The 23,870-nt window shown below is 38.0% G+C and overlaps 1 long non-coding RNA gene across 14 annotated transcripts in view; it reads left to right on the top strand.

Moving 5' to 3' along the window:
• LOC139827539 (uncharacterized) overlaps positions 1-15,872 on the top strand; it is a 36,814-nt gene extending 20,942 nt beyond the window's left edge. For 9 of the 14 annotated variants that reach the window (XR_011738236.1, XR_011738240.1, XR_011738241.1 and 6 more), the window contains 5 exons: positions 532-639; positions 1,274-1,855; positions 2,248-2,370; positions 7,044-7,143; positions 9,891-10,367. This is a non-coding gene — a long non-coding RNA (uncharacterized lncRNA). Of the gene's footprint in view, positions 1-531; positions 640-1,273; positions 1,856-2,247; positions 2,371-7,043; positions 7,144-9,890; positions 12,523-14,345 lie in introns of those variants that run through there. The other 5 variants (XR_011738247.1, XR_011738238.1, XR_011738245.1 and 2 more) reach the window with 5 other exon arrangements.
• The last annotated feature ends 7,998 nt before the right edge of the window (positions 15,873-23,870 follow it).

The following is a 23,870-nucleotide window of genomic DNA, read 5'->3' as shown; positions in this document are numbered from 1 at the left end:
GGTGTATAGTGGAGATCTGCTTCATAACAACAAATTCTTTCTATAAAAACAAACTCTCTCTAAACACCCTTGAGAGTGTTCCACCAGAATTAATACTCAAAAGCTAGTAAGAAATGTTCTAAAAGTGGTAATGGTATCACTTCTGGAAACTCTGGGTTATTTCCTTTCTCTCATTATGGCACACCAAAACTTACGGAAGCCCCATACCACTTTCCCCCTAATTATATGTTTTAATTTCCTGTTGTCTCCACTGAACTTTGTTACTATTCCCTTTGTTTTACTGATCTGTTTATTTCCTTTAGCCATATTTGCCTATTGCTATCTTCCTCATGCTGTGAACAACTTGTTTTTACTGATCACCAGAAGGCCTTTTTATTTCTCTTTGGAATGCTTTTTGAAAATAACTTGTCTTTTGTCATTAACTCTCCTCAAATATTTGGTCATGATTTATTCTGAAGTTGTCTGTCTCCTTTAGACTATGAGTATTTTACAAGGTAAAATATGTCTGGTCTCACTGTGAATTGTTTGTAGGATTCAGAGCAGAAATAAGTGAGATGAAGTAAACCCACCCATGAAACTTCCCAGGATTTCATTGATGCTCCAGTTCTCTCCTGTAGCAAACTCAAGTGCTTTTTGAAGGTTTGTTTTTATACAAACACACAAACAAACAAACAAATACAGCAACAAAAGAGATGTGCAGCATGTGATCTGTGCTAACATACTCAGGTTCAAATTCCTGACCTGCTGTGTCTCTAAATAGAGATGACTGTGCCAATTCACACACAGCCTCATAGTTATCCTAGGGCAAGGTGCGTTCCACAGTTCCTGCTAGAGATTATCTACTTCCTATAACAACAGATTCTTCAGAGTAATTATTTAAATTTACATCTTCACATATTAGGTGAACATCCCGACAACTGTGTACAGAACTGCACTGAGACTGAGCTGTACTTTTTAATGAAAATTCATTTCCTTGAAAAATTCCCAATCAGCTTTAATTTGGAAGCTGCAGCTGAGCTCCCACTGTGAGACACATATCATAAGAGACAGATCTTGCTGTGAAGGGCTGGCAGTTTGGCGAGATGAAGGCTGGGAAGAAAAGCACAATAGAAACGTGAAATGGCTTCCTCAGAATCACGCAATGGGTCAGCGGCAGTTTTAGGTCTTCCTAGGGCCAGCCACAGCCCATGCTACCTCTTGCATCCTGAGCTTACAGACAGTCTACGCTTTCCCCCGGCCATCTTTTCATTAACTAGATTATCCTTGCATGTAGATTAACGCATGGATGCACAAGTTCAGCAGTTTTGAACCCTACTGCTTATGAGGCATCATGGACATAGATGGCACCATCAAAAACTTTGAGGTAACAGATAACAAGGATGTCAAGGTAAAATGCTAAAAAGGTAGACCCTTGTGCACCAAAGCAGGCAAAGGGACAAGAAAAATCAAGTATTGTTCAAACAGAAGTGTGTCAGTTGCTCTGAGCAAGGTAAGAAATATTACTCATGTTTCACAGTTCAGAAAATCTGGCATAAATTGATGCATCTGAGCCCGTACAGGTTGTTAAGCCAATATCAGGGTTAGAATGTGATGCCTTACTCAAAATCAAACTTTTCCCTTCAGAAGCTCCCCTATGTCCCTAAGACTCAGAGAATTTTTATTCTAAGAGCATTATTTTTCCTCCTGGTCCTATACTGATTAGCAGGGACAGATTAGAGACAACTTGTTGTATTTTATAAATAGTGTAACAATGTATTTTGTATGTTTTTCCCGAGAGCTTCCTGAAACTAAAATTTCTCTTTGACGACAGCTGGTCTATGCCCCTGAGGAAAAAGATGCTTATGGCAAGGCTGAGGTTAATGATTTTAATTTACAGTTTTTGTGGGATTATCATTTTGCTTCTGCAGAAATCTCTGTCTCTCCATTGTTTTAAAAAAGCAAAGATACTTATACAAAGCTTTACATTTTATTACCCCAAAACACATTTAATTTTGTTTGACTTGATCATGTCGGTGCGTTAATAAAATAATTGTTATTCCAAACATGCTTGGTGAACTTGAATAGCAAAGTGAAGTTTATGTATTTAATCAAATCTATTCAGTAATTCTAGTGGAAAATGCAGAAGTGTTTTCCATCAATATTTCCTTGACTTTTGAAATGAATATACATTGTCTGAGTTGTCATTCTCGTGGATCCATTTTCTATCCATATCCAAACAATTTAATTTCTTTGTTTGAATTTTTGCAGAAGTTGAAAAGGAAAAAAAATCCAAAAGCTCACATGGCCAACTCTTCTTGTTGGAAGTGCTTTTACAGATATCCACTCAAGGGGAGGAAAAGTCTTGCAGCTTTTCAAGCCGTGAGTTGTAAGGTGGGTCATAAAACTAGTTGTAATTTCCAGAAGCACATGGTATTTTTTCAGGAATATTTGGATGGATGAAAAGAAGGCTACCATTTCTCATTTTTTGCCACTCATGCAACATTGCATCCTCCTTTCAGCATGAGATTGTGGCTCAAAGCTTGTCTAATTCCTTCAGAGAGTTTCAAAAGGAAAAAATTGAAAAGCTAAGAAGACAATTTGTAAAAAGTCCCTGCATAATGCTATGTGGCTTTGCAAACCAGACAGGGAACTGTGAGGTGAGAACTGTCTGTGGACTGGCATCAAGTAGACGTGGGGAGGCACTGAGACAGCATGATATGAACAGGAGCAGTGGAGATGCTGAGGAAACACTTGTAAAGACAAGACAGAGGTGGGATATTCAATGAAAGGAGCTGAGGAAGAACCACCAGAAGGACATAGGAGCAGAACAGGCAATTGTGAAGACCCTGTAAAACCAAGGGAGAGTTGGGAGATCCTGCAAGGCTCCCCGCTGCTGTTAACCCAGCTGCCTTTCTGCATAACGTTTGCTGGGAAGATGCCCAAAGGGAATTTGCAGAATGTGGTTTGTAATCTTTCTATATACTTATCACTAAACTCTAGACATTTTCTTTAAGAAACTTTCTGCAGTAGTTACTGCTCAGGGACCTGGCCAGGACAGAACAATTGTGGATGAGCTTTTGTTGGGGAGCGTGGTTGGCAAAGATGAGGTGAAGGCAAGTGATGACCTTGAACCCTTCCATCCCTTGGAAGATTTTCTGGCCTCAGGGAACATGAATAAGAGTGGAGCCCAAGAAGGAAACTTGAACGATTTATCCAGGAAGAAAATATGCTAATCATAGAATCACAGAATGTTAGGGAATGGAAGGGACCTCAAAAGATCATCCAGTCCAATCCCCCTGCCGGAGCAGGAACACTTAGATGAGGCTACACAAGAATGTGTCCAGGTGGGCTTTTTAAAGCTTTTGCTAAATAGTATGGTTTTATTACTGCTAATAGTAGAAAAAAGTAGAAAAGGAAACATAAAGTCACCAAAGAGTCACAGTGTTATTATGTATTTCCTCAAATTATCTTAGTTGGAAATCTCATTTGAGAAAACACATCCTTCTTTTCAGTGGTGTGTCTCCTGTTAGGTTATTATAGAAACAGGGATATGATGATTTTGCTGTTAGCAAACCTCCCTTGTAAAATATAATCCAACATTTGTACCATCTTTTAAAATGCTGTAAACTGCTGAGGGAAGAATGTTACTCTTGCTACGAGATGATGAGCATCAAATAAGCTTATTTAATATGGAAATTCACCTTTCCCAATATATTTATTTTCAAACTCTACAGTATATCACTATATTCAGAGTATTTAGTGTAGCTTCTCTGCTCTGAAAACTCCATGGGCAAATTTACATGTTGGGTTTTTTTGTTTTTTTTTTTTATTCCCCAGGAGAAAGTAGCAGCTGAACAAAACCTGTTCTTTCAACCAAGGAGCAAAGCAACAGGCCAGAGCCAGAGCTGGTAGTCCTTGTGCTGTAAATCCACATAAATTCAACTAAGACCAAGTACTTGTGAATGCTAAGTTCACACTAGTGTAACTGGGAGTAGAAATGGGCGTTTCTTTTTTGGACTCGCTGGAGCCCAAACTGAAAAAAAGAGTAGCAGGGTTTAACCTTTAAACTTTTCACTGACCTTTAAAAAGTACTTTGGATTATATCTACCCCCATTAATCTGAAGCCACTTGCAAACATAACTGGCATTCCTGTTTTTTTTTTAAGTATACCTTACACATATTATAGAACAGGTTAACAACTCGAAACTTTAGCTCCTGTTTGTGATGTCTTTATAACCTTTTAAAGTGATGTTCATATTTGCAAACAAATTTTTGTAATTAGCAGCAACACAAGCAATGCTTTGTGTCAAAGTGCATTACTGAGGTGGTGGCCAGATGTAGGTAGTTCTAAACTCTTGGAGGTGCCAAGCCAGGTATTGATCGAGACACTAAATTTTGCAGAAGTCTTGTATTAATGCAGAGCTCTATAAGGACTAGATATTTTAATGCCACTTTCCAGCAGAGGTGAGTAGAAAATCTTTTCCCAACAGATTCCATCTAATCAGACCATTTTTTTTTCTTCTTCAGCTTTGCTTTCTTTCACACCACTCACATCATTGTTTTGCAGGTACTTTTTCCTCATGTACCCTCCCCATACATATCTTTACTTTCGGCTGTTAAGTCCAAACTATAGTTGCAAATGATATAAAATGAACCAACAATTTCTCTTGGACAACCTTTCCCAGCTTTCATACTCTAAAGAGTTTAGTTCATGTTAGAAACATCTGCTACTTAGTTTAAATAAAATAGTCTAAAATTGGTAATTACCATTTCCCCTTTTAGTTTACACAATGATTGCAAAATATCTAGCCATTCACATGGAAGTTTGTCTTCTAAGTATGCCTATCCTTAGTGGGAAAATGTCATGGGCAGAGCTCAAATTTATGAGAGGATATATATATTTAAGAACTAGCTGCTATGCCGTCATCTATGTTCATCATTCAGACCAAGAATTTTCCTCTGTTTCATGCAAGAGAGACGCTCACGCACCATCCCTTACATTGAAGCTACTCCTCAGGCACAGAAGGCTTAGAAATACTCCAAATTTCTAAAAAATAATTTTGCATTGAAATATGAAATTCTGAAAATTACTGACCCACCCTAGCACAGCAGAAGCAGTCGTTGAGAAGTGCCATTGTAGCTTCAGAAAACTAAATGTCTGGGATTTGTTTCCCTGCATAGTTTTGTCAGGACCTGACATTTTAAATACACTGATTCTCGTAGACTTTTAAAGAAACAGAGAGTTCATAAGGAGAGAGCAGACACTGGAAGGTCTCATGATGTAGCTGGTGAAAAGCATCTGTATTTTATTTTGGATACTTATTTATTTAACAGTTTGGAAAGTGCTGTACTTTTTTTTTTTAACATGTCGTCCCCTGCTGTTACATTTTGGAGAATGACTAAATCTCTGGAGAGGGGTCAGATCTGTAAAAATTGTCAGTTGGTTAGACAGGGTATTTCGTGAATAAATGAACTATTGTGCTGAAGTCCTTTATTGAATGTTCCTGTGGCACTGCTTTAGTTAAGTATCTTGAAGATAAGCATTTAACAATATTACTTTAAATTCAAAATGCCTTGAAAGGGCTGAGATTGACTTTGTAAATGTAATCAAGGATAAAATATGTGTCTTGGATTACATGTAACTTTTGGGGATGTGTTGATGTAAAACATTTAGAAAATACTTTCCTGTGACTGAAATGATTTAAATAGATTTCAGTTATCTATGAATTGAAACAGAGTCAGTCCAGTTCTTGCTTAATTTGCTCTCTGCATCAGAGAAGGCACCAGCTGACATGCTCACTTGTCTATCAGCATGGAGGCCAACTGCTTAAGGCTAAAGTGCTATTGTGTTACTTGTGTGGGTAATCCTATTAGCAGCAAGAGAATATAGGCATGGATAAACTGTAGAATTGTCAGAAGTGAGAAAATAATGTAACTCCCTTCTCGTTTCTAAAGACGATTTGTGGAGCTATTTTAGACAGACCTCTTGTGTGATGGTACCGACATCTGCAAAGCCTCCACCCTTTTACCTCCTCTCAGGAGCAGCAAAATCAAACCAGCTTTTCCATATGTATTCTGATAGGCACACTCAGAAAAGTACTGGGTATATACTCAAATCCATCTGACAATCTGTCCTCTTAGTTTCCAAAATACCAAATACAGGGACACACAGGAAAGTACTTTTCTCTGTATCTAGGACGAAAAAGTATTTATTCAAGAAACTCAGTGTATTATAAATTAGGACCATGGAGCATTGTACCCAAAGAGCAACCAAGCACATAATGGAAAATATACACCAGAACTTTAGTATTAAATCAAATTTTATTAAATTCAATCTTAAGTTAATTACAGCTTTTCAGCACAAAATCTTAGCATTCAATGGAGAGGGGTTTTTTTGTTTGTTTGTTTTGTTTAAGAATTTAATCCAAGTAGACAAATTCTGCCACCAAGTTATGCTCAAATTTGCCACTAATGTTTGTGAGACTTGCAGATATCCAACAATGGCCGTGTTGAGTTTACTAATGAAATGCCACACTGAAGCTCATCCAGGAGGGCACATAAGACTGCCTGTTACTAATAACTTTCTCAGAGCATTACAGTTAGTTCACTGATCAAATCACCTGCCCTTCCATCTAGGCCAGGCCAATACCAGAAAAAGAAAAGATTTTTACTTTTTGCAGTGCACCTGTTCTTAGTGCATGATAGGAGGATTGTGAAGGTAGCGAGGGAAAGAGGCAGAGCATCTATCAGAATCATGTTGTTTCATGCTCCAGGACACATTTGATGTAGCAGGAATGGGACAGAGAGAAAAAATTTGGTTGTTGTGATTGTGAAATTCAGAGCCTGATTACATAGCCTGATGATGACATGGACCTCTGTTGTCACTTGGCAGTGATTATGTATTCACCCTCTTAATTAATAATTATGGACAGGTTATTATTAGATGAAGTTGCACCGTATCCGAAAAGAAAATGAGTACTGACATGTCAAGGACTCAGCTAAAAGGTGTTTTGTTTTCTCTTGCCTTAGTACTGGATCTCACTGTTGATCTGTTATCATTTTAGCTTCATCAAGTGAAACAATAAGATGAGCAAAGGCAGGTTCTCCTTCCCACAGCATCCTGGGACTGGTACCAGCTACACAAGATGACCGACAAGAGATAAAGTAAGTTTAAAGTAATGTTAGAAATGCACTAAGGCAACCCCAGTACCAGCTAACCATTACACACCACTCCTGCTCAAACCCTTCTGCTTTTCATGGATTGTTGTCACATTTACTGGGGCACAGAGAACAACCCCAGCCTCACTCCTTAGGCCATTGGTAAAGGCATTTATGAGGCCCATACATTTTAAAGTTTCACGTGGGAAAATAAATTAGAGCCTAATCACTTACACCCCAGGGAAAAGGCACCGTCAGGTAGATGTGTACATTGTGGTGAAAAGCACCATCACCAAATTTTGTCAGAAAGCAATATCTTTCAGCACTTTTCTGCTGGCACTGATCTGAGAAGTGAGGCCTGTGTATAATGTTTTGCTGGCAACTCATTGGGTGAGGCAGATAACATAAGATTTTGCTACATAAAACAGATACCAATAATGAGAAGCTATGGTAACCAGTTCCTGTTCTTCTCCTGTGCTCCTCTGAAAAAGAATAAAAAAAAATGAAACGAACACAAGTCCCACAATCTAAGATTGCTATAAAACTTGACTTCATCCACTTAGAAACATTAAAACTCAAGTACTTTCCAGGAAAATGGCTTCAGGAGACAGCATTCAATGCATAAAAAGCTACACAAATAAACTTCAGACATGAAAGTGCCAGATCTTGAAGCTTGGAATTTAAAACTGCAAAGTGCACAGAAATAAAACCCTTATGGAGACGCTAAAATGTCTAATTCATTATTATTTCAAAAAAGATTAAAAAATAATTTCTTAACATTAAAGTGCAATCAAGCACTGAAGAAATTATTTAAACTTTCCATAGGAAAAAAACACACTCTAAAATGCTGCAAGGGTATTGATGGCTATTAAATATTTACTTTTCTCTCTAGCTCACACTAGAAAGAGTAATTTGTATTTGGCAGAAACTGGCTGCAATTACATTAGTCAATCCAAAAGCCCAACTTGCTCATGCAAAATGCAAACAAATTAGTTAAAATGGTCTAATTAGCAGACTGTAAAAATGCAAAGCAAGGCTGGCATAAAAATGTGTGCTAGACAAGTATACTTTCACAAAATAAACAGAAAGGCAAATATGAAATAGCCTAATAAATCCTAACTAAAGGACCATAATGCAAAACTGAATATTTGAACATTTAGGGTTTACACGCTTTAAAGAAAAGTTTCTATGGACTGTTAAACATTTTCTTGCAACCCACATTTGGTTATGAAAACATGATTGGTACCACAGATGAAGTTCTACTACGATTAAAGTTTAGTGCTGTGGAGCTGTGTGAGGGCAGGTTATATATATCTATATATATATTTTGTGTGGGTATACACACAAACACAACTCCTAGTGAAGTTAATTGGAGTGCGAAGTAGCTTTGGAGAATGCAAAGAATATAGGAAGTGGTCTACGGAAGGAAGGTCAAGACATTTATTTACATGTTCTGTATTTGTTTTTGTTTCCACAATTAAAACAAATAACTGGAAGCATATGGAAATGTGGAAAGAGTTAACGTAAAAGATAATAAACATTTGTTCTTACAGGAAGTATAAACCATGGACATTCTCCATGAGGACTCAGATTATTGTTTAAAAATGATCACTACAATAACTGTTTTATTGTTGTCATTGATATATGAGACGAAAAAAGTCTAACATCTCTCGTTTCATAACATTGTTGCAATTTCTTAATCTGTGGATTTTTACATACTATGGATATGATAGTCCATTATGATTTGTAAACTATCATATAAAAGAAGCTATTGTGAAGTCATGATCTGAATTTGACTCCATAACTTTCTCACCTCACCACATGTTCCTCTGTCCTTCAAAATGCCTAGCTGTCTGGAGCCACATTCTTTCTTCTTGCCACTTGACAGATGGCAGAAGGTGGGTGGCTTTGGCAAAATTCATTAGAGACGCATTTAAGAAACAATAACCATGAACACCCTTGGACAAAAATATGATGTTATTTGTCACAAAGAACCTTTGTGTGAAAGCCTTGCAACAGCAGAAATCTCCTGACTACCCTGAAGACGAGGTCACCCAATAGCAAGCAATCTTTGGCAAAAGGAGAGCAGCATGGGCACGAGGTGTGGTCATTACCACCATTACTACTTCTAACACATCACAACTGACTCATTCAGTTATTTCCACTGAAATAGTTGATTGCGGCACATTCACGCCCCCACACTGTCCCTAGTTCTGCAGATTGCCTCACTGTGCCAAATATGTTTAGTCCGTAATTCTTTCTCCTGTATTTATTTAGTGGAAGGATATCTCACCCTACAAACTATCCCTGCTGATTTCACTGCCATTGAAGGAGTAAGATATTTGTGAATGTAAGAACTAAGTCAAGTGGAGATGTCTGAAAAATAAGGATACTTTATGGTGAAGATTAAGTAACAGTGTCCTGTAATCTTTTAGTTGACTTAGTGCTTGACAAATGGCTTTGAGAATGGTAAAAATAACAAGCCATGTCACAGAAATTATCTCACCCATCACCACATATTCCTATCTCACAAAATTTTCCATATACTAGGAAATTTAAATCCCACCAAGCTCCCCCGTGATGACTGGATAAAACAAGGATGCTGGATATATGAGGAAGAAAAGGTATTGCTGACATCCAAAAGGCTAGTTAAGGGAATCAAGCTGTGAGGGAAGAAGTCTCACCATATTGGAGAGTTCCATCATGTGGGAAAAAAGTTCCACCGTGTTGTCCTGTCATGTGTTGCTCCACAGGTGTCGTTGATGACAGATGGGAGAGAGAATGGCTGCTCCATCTCTGCTATGATCATGCTTGCACATCTAAGTACAGTGGTTGCTCCCTCTTTGCAGAAGTCACAGGACTGAAGAGCAAAATCCAACACAGCTCTCCAAGCTGGTCATTACAATGTTGGTGTCCTGTGTTTTGCTGTTGTTGCCACTAAGGGCACATGCAGCAAGCTGAGGTGAGGTAATCAACTTCCTGCCTGGCACACTGGTTTGTTCATTCTTCTCTATATGTGCTGGTAGCTCTGTTATCCCCTAGTCGCCAAATACTAGGAAAGGTGTAGATAGTTGAACTTCTACAGTTCACTAGAGAGGCAGATGAGCTGGGAGGAGTATGTTTCAGCCTGGTGTACCTCAGCCTATTTGGGAAAATCTTGCGATCTTATCATGAAGACCGAATCACCTGGTTGAACAGCCCAAGAGGAGACCTGACGCATTCCTTACCACCTAACTCTGCTGGGAATAACAGTGCAGTGTCTATCCATAAACCAGCCTCATACATAAGTCATCCTGCTTTCATGGAAATCTTGACTCCAACTCTACTTCAGCGGAGAGACTTCCCCTAGGTTCAGTGACTTTGGCTTGTGCACAGATTGCATCTGGTTGCCTCTGTTTTTAGTGAAAGAGGGATGGATAGGGTAAGGAGAGGAATGATACACATATGCAGTTACTCTAGCCCTAGTAAGCCTGTGTAAAGAGGCGTGAGTAGTGAGGAAAAGGTTGAGATCCTGCAGGATACCTGAGCAGGAGAAGGTATGGGATGGGAAAGTGGATGGATGAGATGGATGAGAAAGTAAACACAATAACAAAGGCAGGGAAGGTGATCGAGAAACAGAAAATGGAAGCAAGAAGAACATAAGAACTGTGTCAATAAATAACGTGTAAAGAAGAAAATAAAAATGGCAAGGAAGACTAATTGCATATTTCATTGCCTAAAACAACGTTTGTAGCTGCAAAATGACAGTACAAATCTGACTTGATTTCATAGATAAACTTGACATGTTCACCACTGGGAAAAGCAGGAGGGCAACGAATAAGGAAGAAACAATAAATGGTCAGCTTTCCCAAGGAAAAGAGGTTACTGCTGGCAACCCACAGGAATCTGGGCTGAGATCTATATTAACACAGAATTACTCAAGATAGAGAAACTAAAACTTATGTGAATAATTAAAAAACCCACAACCCTCTTGATACTGAGTGTCTGGTTAATAAAACAGAAGTCAATAAATTCTAGTTCAGTAATGACAATGGATACAGGGAAAACAAACACATCTACATGATGATGAGCACTAAATTAGCTATTTCATCTCAGGAAACACATCTTGGAGAGCCTGATAAGGATGCCAGCCCAGTGCTCAGCATCAGCAAAAGCAGTTACGAATTATTATGAAAATACAAGAGAACAATTCAGAAACTGTTCTGCTGACATATAGCCTGTGGTGTACGGTCAGCTCATCTCAAAAACAATATAAGTAAATCTAGACAAATACACTGAAAGGCAGAAAAAAATGATCAGCTCCATCGAATAGCTTCTAAATGAGGACTGTTTAAATAGAATAAGATTTCTGTGTGGACAAGAAATGACCAAATGCTAACATAGGATGTTATTTCTTCAAGAGACACAGAGAAGATAAACATGAAAGATTATTAGCTATTTATCACAACGCAGGAACAAGTGGTACACCAGAAATTATCAGGGATGAAACTGAATGAGAGAGTATTTTTTCCCAGATCGAGTAGCTGAAGTGTGAGACTCAGTGCCACAAGATGCTGCAAAGGCTTAAAGATAAGTAAACTTGGAAAAGACTCAGTACATTCATGTCAGGTAAGCCCTGCCACAGCTATTGAATGCAGCGTTCAGATGCAATATATGGGTGTATAATAGCAGTAAGTGATGAACCACTGTATAGTTGCTCCGGTTTTCTGGAAGCAGAATATGGGGATTTTTTTCTTTTTAATCCGATCTGAATAATCTTTTTGATAGTCTGTGGAATACAAACTAGAAGAGAAAATACAGTGCTTTTATCTTTGCAGGGGATACAGAGTAGCTTTAAGGGATCTGAGCTAAGTAGAGTGCTGTGGGAGAAAAAAGCTTGATTCATTTTTTTCCTGAAGAGAAAGCAGCTGCTTTACCTTTGGCTCTGTTGTAGCTTGGGGAACCTGCTGTACCAGACCAGTCTCACATCATTTCATGTCCTAATTTCACAAGTCCTCTTTTCTTTGTTGGTCTCATTAATGTTACGCTACTTAGTATAAAAATCAGTGTTAAATTACACACACGTATACAGGACTGTTAAACAAACTCTTGTTCCCTAACTCTAAAACACAACAATTCTTTCTTCACTACTGTGTGGATCAAGCGGATCTAGAGTTTGTGAAGTGAGTATAATTTACACCAGACTTATGATGGAATAATTTTTGTTCTTGAGCCTTTTAGACGTACAGTCACTACAGAACTGTCTGCCTACAGGAGTTTTTATGCACATTTCATCTAAATCAATGCTCCAAACACAACATCGAAGATGCAGAGAGTTTGTGTGGATTTGTAGCACTCCCTGGAGGACTCTATGTCTAAAAACCAATAAATATTTCACAGTCCTCAGTAAGTGAAGATTTTAATAATTTTTGATGCATGCAGTATTGACTAGGTTTCTCGTTTTAATTTCAGTATTTTTCCACAGGTAATAAGTAATTGGAGAAAAACTTATTGCAAGTGAATGACAAAAGTGAAAATTAATCTTTCTATACTTAGCTGCTGCTGTTTATTCGTTACAAACCACTGCAGCAAAACAAAATATCCATTTATAAACAAAATGCATTTCATATTGATTGAAAACTACAGCAGGATCTTGACATTTTATGATCAAAGTATGCAAAAAGAAAACATAAAGAAACAGTTATTTTATTTCTGTATATATATTTCTCTGTGTTTGTACACTCAGTGTGTCACAGGTTCAGCTGAAAATAGTTAATTCTTCATACAATTTATTTTTACAGTCTGTAAGTCTCTGTGGAGATAAAAATTCCTAATTATTACTCTGGAGTCAGTTGATAGAAAGGACTGACTGAATAAGGGGTCAAGATCCCAAATTTATTCCTTAATCAGCAAGATGCTGTTTCTAGAAAGAAGTGACTGTGGTGGCCATGAAATGTTTCCGAAAGGTTGGTCAGAATCCATCACTGCAGGTGCAGAACTGCAAACATACTGATGGTGTGTATGGCCAGTGTTTACAGAGGTCTATGAATAATAAATAATCTAGATAAATAACCATAGTTAGAGCTATGCAAACAAGAGAGCAAATAAATCAAGGCCTCCTGCTCATGCATAGATACGAAACACAGCACTTCTACAGGTTTTTTCTTTGTTTTGTTTGTTTAAATAAGAGACAGTGGACATGAATTTAATCAACTAAAAATTAAGTTAGTAAGCAGTATTTTGGAGATCACAAAGTGGATCAAACCTTCTATCAGAGACTCGGTACTCACAGTCACCGGGGCAAGCGGGTTGCACCTTGCATATGTAAACTGCCTTGCAGACTGCATCATTTCACTTCTGTAGCTGGTATAAAGCAGTAGCATAGTCCAGACAGAAGATCATGTATGACTACTAACACACAATGTTGGAAGTAAAGGAGGTTCAAGAGCAAAAGTGAAAAGGTCTATGTTATTTATTTTTTTTCTCATGAGAATTCAATTTTTAATTTTATATTAAATTAAATATGTGGGTAAAAGCCACTCTTTTAAATTGATGTTGTTATTTTTGATGCATTAAGGAGGAGAAAAGACAAGTATTGTGTTCATTGTTTGTCTGAGTAATTGTCTACGTAAGCAAAATTTAATATGAAAACAGGAAATACAGGGATTACATGTCAAGTGCCTGCTTCTTTGTGTTATCTTGTTCAGCATTACTACTGGTTCTGTGCTAGTAGACTAGCTGTGAAATGGGTGTTCCAGTATCCAGATAAGTGAAATACACTTATTTCATAACTCTTTATATTATTTCCAGGAATTTCTGTAGTATAAATCACTTCCACTTTATATCTAAATTTGATACTATCCTTTTGCATCTTGAAGCTTCTTACATCCCCACAAATACCAATGTGTGCAGTACGAGTCACACAGAAAGAGTCTAGCCTAGAAGCAGTACCACTGTGTTGCTTTACTCTGCAAGGGAAACTCTCCACACAGTGTTTTACACCTGGTGCAGTAAAGAAGCTTTAAGGAATTATTGTGCATTGTCTGGGCAAAAGAAGGCAAAGGTTTAACGTGAGACATAGTTTTCCATTTTTGTGCTGTAATTTTAAACATTAGGCAACATCCAATTATGCAATGTGTAGGATTCATTAATGTATTTTTCACACCAGTTAACTGAGCGCTTCAGGAGTACCAATGCATTTGCTGATAAATTTACTGTCATTTTTAAAGAGAACATACAGCTGTGCAAATGGTCACAAGCAATGGTTTCCACCTGCTTCCAAATGCCACCTCCTTTCTGGTGAAACACACTCCCTGCAGCAGGCTCTCCTCTTCATGGCCAGTGACAGCTGTGTTCCACTCCAGGTACAGTTGGAAGGTTGGGTGGTTTTCATCATGAAGTGACACAGAGACGATTCCTGGTCTTCCACTGAATGGCACTGAAAGGGATGAATTGTGATCTTGACACCATGGAGGCTGTGCACTGGCAGCAGGCACCAGGCTCTCTGAGACCATAGGAACCCCAGTGGCATTAGTGTGGCAGATTCTAGAGGAAGAAACTGCCACCAAAGCAAGAATAACTCCCTCCTTTTCCATCCACTTCCTACCCTTTGGTTGTAGCTTTTGGTTTACATCAAGGAACTATGCATATAAAGAGCTCATCAACCAACCAACCATGCAGCACTTGCCCCTGCTCATAGCTTGCACTGTAAACGGGAGGAATCAGTGGGGTGTTTGCGTGAGTCCCGATCAAAAATATGTAGTTGCTGTAGGGAAAATATAGCTTTGGAACCACCTGGTGCCCCAGATAGAATGCCTGAGGATGATGTTCACCTCAGGATACCTGCAACAGTTTCTCCTCCCACTTTGCCACTGGGGAGAGCTTTCCCTTTCCTCCTCTTTTTTTTTTTTTTTTTTTTTTAATATAATTTTTTCCCTCTGTCATTGTTGATATGTGCCATCAGCTATGGATCCTGCTAATAAATTTTCATTTGTGTGAATTTGTCTCAACATCCTTTGTGCAACACACCAATTCTAACATGTCTACTCTCTCAGCAAGTTAGAAAATTTAAACACCACTTTTTGGCTAGAAACTGAAAGGAAATCATTAAGATTTTGGGACACTAGATGACATCCATCTGTGTACAGAAACACTTGGATGAAACACAGTAGGCAGCAAGATGTCACCTGGCTAAGAGAGTGGGTCTAAACAGGGTCCTATACAGGTTTTAAAATACAAAGTTAATTGTGTATTTCTTCTTAGATATAGGAATAACATTTACACAAAAATGGCACAGAGAAAATCTTGTTTTAAGGTATTTGAAAACATATTATATAGCTCTGGGTTTTTTAGTCTTTTCCTCCAAAAGTGAGCATCGATGTTCAGTGGCTGAAGATCAAAAGTGAAAACAGATACTCTGAGACCTAACAAACATTGATCCCAAAAACTACTGAAGGCGCTAGATGCTTGGACAGATCACATCTCCTTTGAAGTCAAAGATGATTTTGTAAGCACCTGTCACTGGAGACTGAGAGACTATCCTCTGGCTCTCCCGTTCTCTCTTTGTGCAGGCTGAGGGGAGGAAGTAGGCTGTTCCAAATTACTGTCAATGTATAAAAAGCCAAGTATTAATATCACTCAACAGGTATCTGTGTGGTATTTGAGTTAACTCCCCAGTTTGGGAGGCAATGATGCAACCTAGAATGTATAATAAAAGCGTGACACACAAAATAATTGTTGGCATCTATTTATTAGCTTGCCCTACTCACCTGACTGGATCTAGAGTTACAGAAGGTTAAATCCCATGGCACAGGGCTTTGGCAGACAACTTCTTTTATTTGTAACCCATGTCACACTTGGTTGCCCTGTCTCCATTGGCAGAGTTCCTGTTTGTCCCTTAACAGTGAAAGAGCATTTTTGCAACTTTGTTCTGATGTAGGAAGTCTAGATGGTATTTTGCACAGTGATTTCTCTATTATAGTTTCCAGCTGACTTCCACTTCCACTCCTTGACATATTTCAGTTGCCACTTGCAAACAAAATCATCCAACATAATTTCTTGTGCAATCTAAATTTTCCTTTGTATTTTAGAAATGGATGCTAGGAAGTGTTCCTTCTGCATAAAGCCCCCATTTTAGGTTCTTTACTAATCTCAACTCTTTCTAATATTAATGTATCTGTATGACAAAAAGGATTTTTAATTCTTCAGATGTCTTGGTAATCATTTCAGTACCTCTTGGTGCTGTCTTTAAATCAAGATAGCTAAGACAATTTTGATGTAACTCCACACAGGGACTTCTTGACACAAGATTCTGTCTGAGCTCCAACCCCAAATTAAGAATATGTGTTCGTAATGCACATGCACAAACTCAGAATCAAAGCTATGTATTTGAGCCACAAATAGGGGGCAAAGTTGTGATGGGATTATGCAACCCAAAGCATTTCTGTGGTGACTGTCAGGGACCTGTAAGTGATCATTACTGTTGTGCATTTAAAGTGAAAACTTGCATTCTGGAGTTGAAGTTGAAGTCAATACTAGGAACTTTAGGATTTGGTGCCTTACAAATAATGTTTAACTTAGTGTTTTCCCCAAATTAAACTTGCAAAGAGCATGATTATGACCTTTATGGCTAAAATAGTTCTTGGGAACGTCAGAATTTTTTTTTTTTTTTTTAATGGTCTTGTTACTGGCACCATCAGCTCCCAACAGTTCTAGCCACTGCTAAGATCAAGCCTGTATCCTGTCCTTCCTCTGCCTCTCTCTTGCGAAAAGTTGACCATTGTGGAGTCTACAGAATATTTTTACCAAGTCTTTCTACCCCAAGTTGGCAGATCATCAACAGTTACTCTCTAAGAAATCTTGGAAGTCACAATGCTGGAGAACCTTCTGCTCTTGAGCAATGTCTAAAGAAAACTTTGTATATATCTATAAAAAGAAGAGTTAATAATATGGAACGTTGTGCCATCTATGTCAGGCTAGACCACTGAAGCCCTTTTTTCGTCATTACAGTTATTAACTTATTTCAGAAAAGGGTCCATTCTCATTTATTCCAGTTTATTCAGATGCTGTAAGGATATTTGACGTATATTCAGTATACTCAGAAATTATCTTTCAACCTGAAACAAAACTGGTGTTAGCTGTAATGCTAATTTTTATTACACTGTTTGTTTCACTAGGGCCTTGCTTTGTGCAGACAGTGGTCAATTAAAAAAAAAAAATCCCAAAGTAAACAACCTCCCAGTTTTCCCAGTGTCTCTGTGGTAAATGTAACTAAATTTTAAGTAAAAGCTTCTTTTATCACCTCAGTTAGCTTGTTTACATATAATAGGCACTGCCAAGTAGTACATCAGGTTAATGATTATCTTTTACATATTGATATTAGTACCTGAAGTAGGAACATCTCATTTCCTGAATATGATTACCATATTGAAATCTTATGCACAGGGGAAAAAAACCAATTCTATAAATTAAACAAGAAGTTCTGAGAACCTACATCCCCCAGTTCACATCCAGATACTAATGCATCTCATTTACTTTGTTGCTATTCCCTGGAGTTATCTGTGTCATGCAGACCAGTCTTGCATGTCATGTTAACTACCCACTGAAAAAAGCTAGAAGTGTACTTGTAACAGCGCCCTAAGCTAGCATACAAGGTAGGTAGAAGAACATAAAAAATTCATCACTGTTACATTTCAAGTTGCTGGGATATTTTAATTCCAATAGGACAGAACCCATGTCAGCTAAAGATGGAGCTATAATTAAACTGATATGGCATTCACAATTGCCTCAAAACCTGCTGTAGTTGTCATATGTTTCTTTTCCCCATCTTTAAACTATATGGAAATCAATTATCTCAACAAACCAGCTGTAAGGACTGTATGCCAACCACTTACACTTGAAGTGAATAAATTATTTGAAATTCATTATTGATGTGAACAACTCTCCAAGATTTAAAGCACCAGTCCATTTTCTGGGCTGAGATTCACATGGAATTTTGACAAGTTCAGCACTATCCTCCGTCATAAATTCGTATAGCAAACTGTTATGCAAATAGCTAGAGTTCAGGGATTGGCGAGCTGTGCACAGAAAATTATGCTTCAGATGACAAAGTGCCCGTGAGTTAATGGTTCTTTACATTTAGTGACAAATTTGTTCCTGATTTACCCCAAAGTGACAGACACAGGGTAAAAGGGGGACATCGGAGACTGAAAATACCATTTGTGTGTCAAGGATGTTAGCAACCTGGAGTGGTGATAGGCACTGGTGTCTACAGGATATGAAATTGAGTTGATGTGATGTCATTTTGGCTCTACTGTAACCTGGTTATCTCTTGCCAAGACTTCATGTATGATTAGTCAGCTCGGAGAGGACAGCAAGCCTTATCAGGCACACTTCCTGACATTCCTGTCAACTTAAGAAATGTGGTTAAGGAATTTAAGATGAGGTGTCACATCTTCATATCAAATCCCATTGAGTCACCACCTACGAGTTTGAAGACTCCTTCTAAAAATATTAATGAAAAAGAAAAATGAAGTTTGGGCTGGATTTGACCTTGTAATACATTTTGCATGCTAAATCCTTCTAAGTTAGTGTCTTTAAAATGCATACATTTTCTTTGTACACGTGGAAAATAATAATCATGCGGTCTGGGGAAAAATAGTATTCATTAATACTAATGCAAAGGCATGTTCTGAGTTAACTGACTTCTAGTCTGTAGTATAAGGCAACCTTTTATGTGCCAGAGTAATTTTAAAAGCAACTCCCTGTGTAAAAAGCTTGCAATCCCTTATATTTAACAAGGACTATATTCGGAATGGTTAATAGACAGATGAAAATACTAAGCATAACTATATTTTTTTCATCTCTTTAAAGGAAAAGCTTGTACGATGTAATATCCACAACATATACAGCCTCTTTCAAGTTTCTTTTCAAAAGCAAGTTAGCAGCATGCTATTTTTATGCCATTACATTTGTCCAACTGCACAATTTGTGTTAATAAAAGCAGTTGCATTCTCTTCCTTGCAGTGGGGCTCAAAGTGAAATTTCATTGCTAAGCCGAAAAGATTCCTTATATGCTGCAGACTAAAATACTGCATAAACAAGGCACGTTAAAAGGTCTGTCTATAGACTACCATCTGGAATACTGAACATGCAAAAGTATCCAGTTTTTCAGCTATTGCCAAGTTATTCTTCCAAATATTTCAGGACCTGGTAAGCTCCAAAGAGTCTTCTCAGGTAGTGTACAACTACTTCTCAACCCTTTAAGAGAAGCTTACACGGTTCCAAGTCCTGACACACGAGGTACATGTTCCTTAAATAACAGTTTTTACAGCTAATAATTAAAAGTATATCTATACTGAATAAGCAGCCCTGGGAAAAATAGTTTGCATGGCACAGTCAAGACTCCTTCTGGTGCTTGCGCTGCAAGTCCGGGAGAGACATGGACTTTGCAAGCACATGCAAGAGCAGATACAGAAAACTGTAACCAGCTGCAAGAATCCTGTTAAAAGGAACATAAAGCTGTAATTACATGATAACCTTTGCTCCTTTCGTTACTGAGTAGAGCATCAATAAACTTATTTTTACACCCTGTCTTACTTATTTTGTTGATTTCACCTTTCACAAACAGTCACTATTTTGTTGAATAGTCCTACAAAGGCTTTTTGCTCTTCCAGAACTAGTTTGTGATGTCTGGGGATGTACTCCCTGAATTCTTGCTTCTAAATTTAGAGGTATTGGCTGTCTAATCTTAATAAGACACAGATAGGAAGAATCAGTGGGAACACTTCGAACAGAGCAGATGACTTAGACCTTTAACTCCGCTACTTTTCTCATGACAATTAAATGCTAAAACAAGTGCATCTGTGACCTGTATGTTCAGCAAGCTAAACCCATGAAGCTCAAGACTCATGTCCTGTGCTTGCCTTGAAGAACCGTCCAGCAGCCACAAGAATTTCCCTGTAAGAAATAAACGTTAAGTTGTAGATTTTTTTGTGCACAACAGCCACAAAGCTAGACAGCCTCTTCTTTATCAAACTCTCATGAAAGCATACTCATTTCAGAATAAAGACAAATATAAAAGAAGAAATGTTTTAACATCTTGATTATCTCAAGCTGAGTTACAGAAATATTCAGTGATTCAGAGAGAAGACATTTACTGCTCCTGTATAACCTTGAATCTGAAACTACATACAACTTTATCTAATTGACTATAAGGATTATAAATTGCCTTCTAAACGTCTTCTCCTGTGGAATGATAATTTATTGGTTGGATCTCTCTGTCTATAAGCAAGCATGACAAGAGAGCAATCAATTTGTGCTTCAGACTAGAGTATTGTTTCCAAATTTTTCAAGCTAAATAAGTCTAAGAATACCACTAGATCTCTCGTGCTTGGATCTGACAGCTGGGTTGGTTTTAGCTGAAACACCCTGCTTTTTCTGAGGATAAACATCTACCTTTTTAGATGTTGAATATTTATGTGCTTGAAAGTGCTACTCAACTACAACCTATCTCTACAGGTCCTTGTCACCTACAGCACCAACATTTCTGTCAAAGAAATGGATGTGCACAAGCCCGCTAACTGCCAGTGCCCTGGAGTCCCACAGGCCCTGGAGCAGGTTTTGGAAATAAGAGTTTGCTGACTCGTCTTACCAGTAGAACTCTGGGCTTGCTTATGCCATCTACAGTTGTCAAGAGACACTATCCTACGTATGTCTCAAAACCAACCACCACTCTAAAAATAACCCTCTGATAAGAATACACATCACCCAGCTATAGATGTGTGCTGGGTAGACATAACTTCCAGGTTTTCATGTCTAATGAAGTTATTAAGCCAGCAGATGATTGGCTGGTAAATGATGGAGATCTTGTTTGTTGAAATTGTCGCACAGAAGGAGAGGGCAAGAGTGTGGGAAGAGAGAGAGGTTGTTTATGAGAAAGCAAAAATTATATTATAGGACAGCAATTAAGATGTAGAAGGTGGTGAATATGTGAGATGAAAGTCCATAGTAGTGGAATTTCAGTTCAGGATAAGACTCAGTTCACCTAAATGTTAGTGCCTAAACATTTGATGTTGAGCCTGTGCATTGACCAGCGTGTCTCTATAGCCAAGCAAGCAAAACAGGCACCCTCAAAGGCCAAAGCACCTCCCAGAACTAGAATTATTCAAGACGAGAGGAAGGGATTCTGTTCCAGGGATGGCTATTTATCCGCTTTGACAATGGAGAGTGTTGAAAGGTGTCAGACAACTCATTACCTTCTGATTTCTTGTGCTAAGCTTTTTCAGGACAGTTTTTGCAGCTGAACATCTGGCTGGGGCTTATCTCTAGTTCTTAAAGCAAAACCATTCATTAGAACAGAAATTATAGTTCTTAATATTTTCATTTTTAAAAGTACATTCATAGGATAAAGAAGTAGCTGATGATCAGTGCATAATGCAAGGCCAGTCTGTGGCACTTAGCTTTGCAAGAGGCAACATTAAGAGCTTATATAGACACTAGTCTTACTCTTATTGAGGTCAATGAAAGTTTTACCACTGACGTCAATGAAATTAAGATCAGGTCTAGATACAGTAGCTGTTGAGTCCTTGTCATTGTCTCCAGGAAAGAGACAATTGCCTTGAAGCACTTCTGACCTTGCTCTCTTTTTTGACTTTATTTGCTGTTATAATTGAACAATTTTTTTTCTAATTCACCACCCATTATTCTGAAATAACCTCATCTTCTACCATTAGGCCCAGTGACTGTTTATACACTTTACTATGTCTTCTAACAGCATTCCAACAAATGAACAAACAAACATATAAACATATACATAAGAAATAAATGAATAGGACATACCAAACTTGATCTGTAACTAAAGTAAGTCAGCAGAGCTTAATTGTAGACAGTGGGAAGTATAATGACAAAGGAGGGTCCCTGCTCCAACTGGTCTTTTGTTGACAGTCAAGGGCAAAGAAAATAATCTGACATCATTGCTATCACACTTGCTCTTCACAGTAATGAGTTAAATATGAATGTTCACAGTATATTTCACTGAGGTGAGGTTAGAAGAAGGTGCCAGGAGAGGGGGTCTTCTTCATAAGACCAGTGAAAAACAAGTAAGCTGGAGGAAAAGTGGAAATAAATGGAAAGATTATGGAGATAGAGAGGGAGCAATTGAAATGGAATTATAGAATACATGCATAGCATCTGTTTATGCCAGGAACACATTCTGGAATATCCGTTTCTAAATATGCAGCTTTCTCCTTACCTGAATTATTTTAATTGTCAGTTATCTCTTTTGAAAGTGGTGGAGGTACCACACATCTTTACCTAGGAAGAAAAATAAGTTATTATATATTTTATAGTCATAAGTTGCACTGCAAAGCCCTGTAATTAAATAGAGGGCTTTGCAGACTCCAAAGGCTTTGTCATTCCATCCCCTGCTCTTTTTCTGGCAAAGGTTAGCCAGAGCTCTGGCAAAAGGATGTTTGTTTTTTTACAGATGGGAAAAGAAAGAACCTCAGGGTACTGTCCACATCTTACTATGCTGTTATCCATTCCTGACTCCTGATTTTCTTGAACAAGGTCTTTCAAGGGTGTTTCCACCAAACCCATCCCCTCTGGGAATGTCGTCATCATGCGTGTGTCCTGTAAAACACACTAGTTTTTCTTAAACATAGTCTAGTTCTGCTATTTTTGCTGGGCCCTTGACAATGTGTCATCTTTGAAATGTCATTGCATTAACCTTTTACTATGTTTGGGGTGCCAGTGTCAACTGCAGGCGCCTCCAGAAGGATGTGCATTTGATTGGCAAAGACAGGATGATTGACACCGGGCTTGTATTCTGTCAAAGCTCAAGTATATCATTGCGTGGCAAAGCTATTCTGCTCAATGCCATCCATCCCCAGTTTGTATGCCATGTTGGTGCATTTCAACCCACTGTCAAAGACAGCTAACAACTGGTATTGGTGATGTGCAATAAAAAGCAAACTTACCAGTAATCAGTGATGGAAACGGCTACAGTTAGAATAGTTAAAAAAGAAAAACCTTAATTCAATCTGTTTGTCTATCTGTAAATTTATACATACACGCATACTCCCAGCTAGCTCATTCTTCAGTATAAAACTCAAAGATTTGAATAATTAATACGTAAGGCCTGATTCTTCAGTCTTTTTTCTTCTATCTAGGAAATTAATGTGAGTTCTCCTAGATACCAGTCCTGAAGATTAAGTCCAGTTATCAGCAACTCTGATTTGGATACCTGCAAAGTTTTAAAATGTTCTAGCTTGTCAGTCTTACACTTCACTTTCTGCTTTAAAACTGAAGATATGCCTGAGAATAATTAAGAAAATGTTTAAAGAGGAGGATAATTATTCAAGTAATTTGTCTTTTAAAATTAACAATGTGCTCTTATCTATTGGCCTAAAAACCTATGTGAAATTTTTGTACTGTTCCAGGAAGTCATTCTATCACCTTCTCAAGGGAGAGGGTTCATTTGCATTCACTGATCATCTCATTACATTTTGCCTGTAGTCCTTCCTGAAATTTCAGTTGGATATGCTATTCTTCTCCACTTACTCTCATAATACCTTGGGGGGCAGGCAGTAGCATTAAAAATGTGCTTCTCAGTTGCATCTGACAGCCAGTGAAATAGTGTTTCTTTTCTGAATATGTGAACCGAGGATTAAATATCTGTGGATTCCAGATTTTGTGCCTTGTAGCTCAATGTGTTTTTAGAAGATGTGAGGTTTTAGAAGTATCCCAGTTTTTGC

This window comes from Patagioenas fasciata, chromosome 3, assembly GCF_037038585.1.
Source record: "Patagioenas fasciata isolate bPatFas1 chromosome 3, bPatFas1.hap1, whole genome shotgun sequence".
In the NCBI taxonomy this organism is placed as follows: Eukaryota; Metazoa; Chordata; class Aves; order Columbiformes; family Columbidae; genus Patagioenas; species Patagioenas fasciata.
Note: the sequence above shows the minus strand (reverse complement) of the source record. Positions and strands in the feature narration are given on the sequence as shown.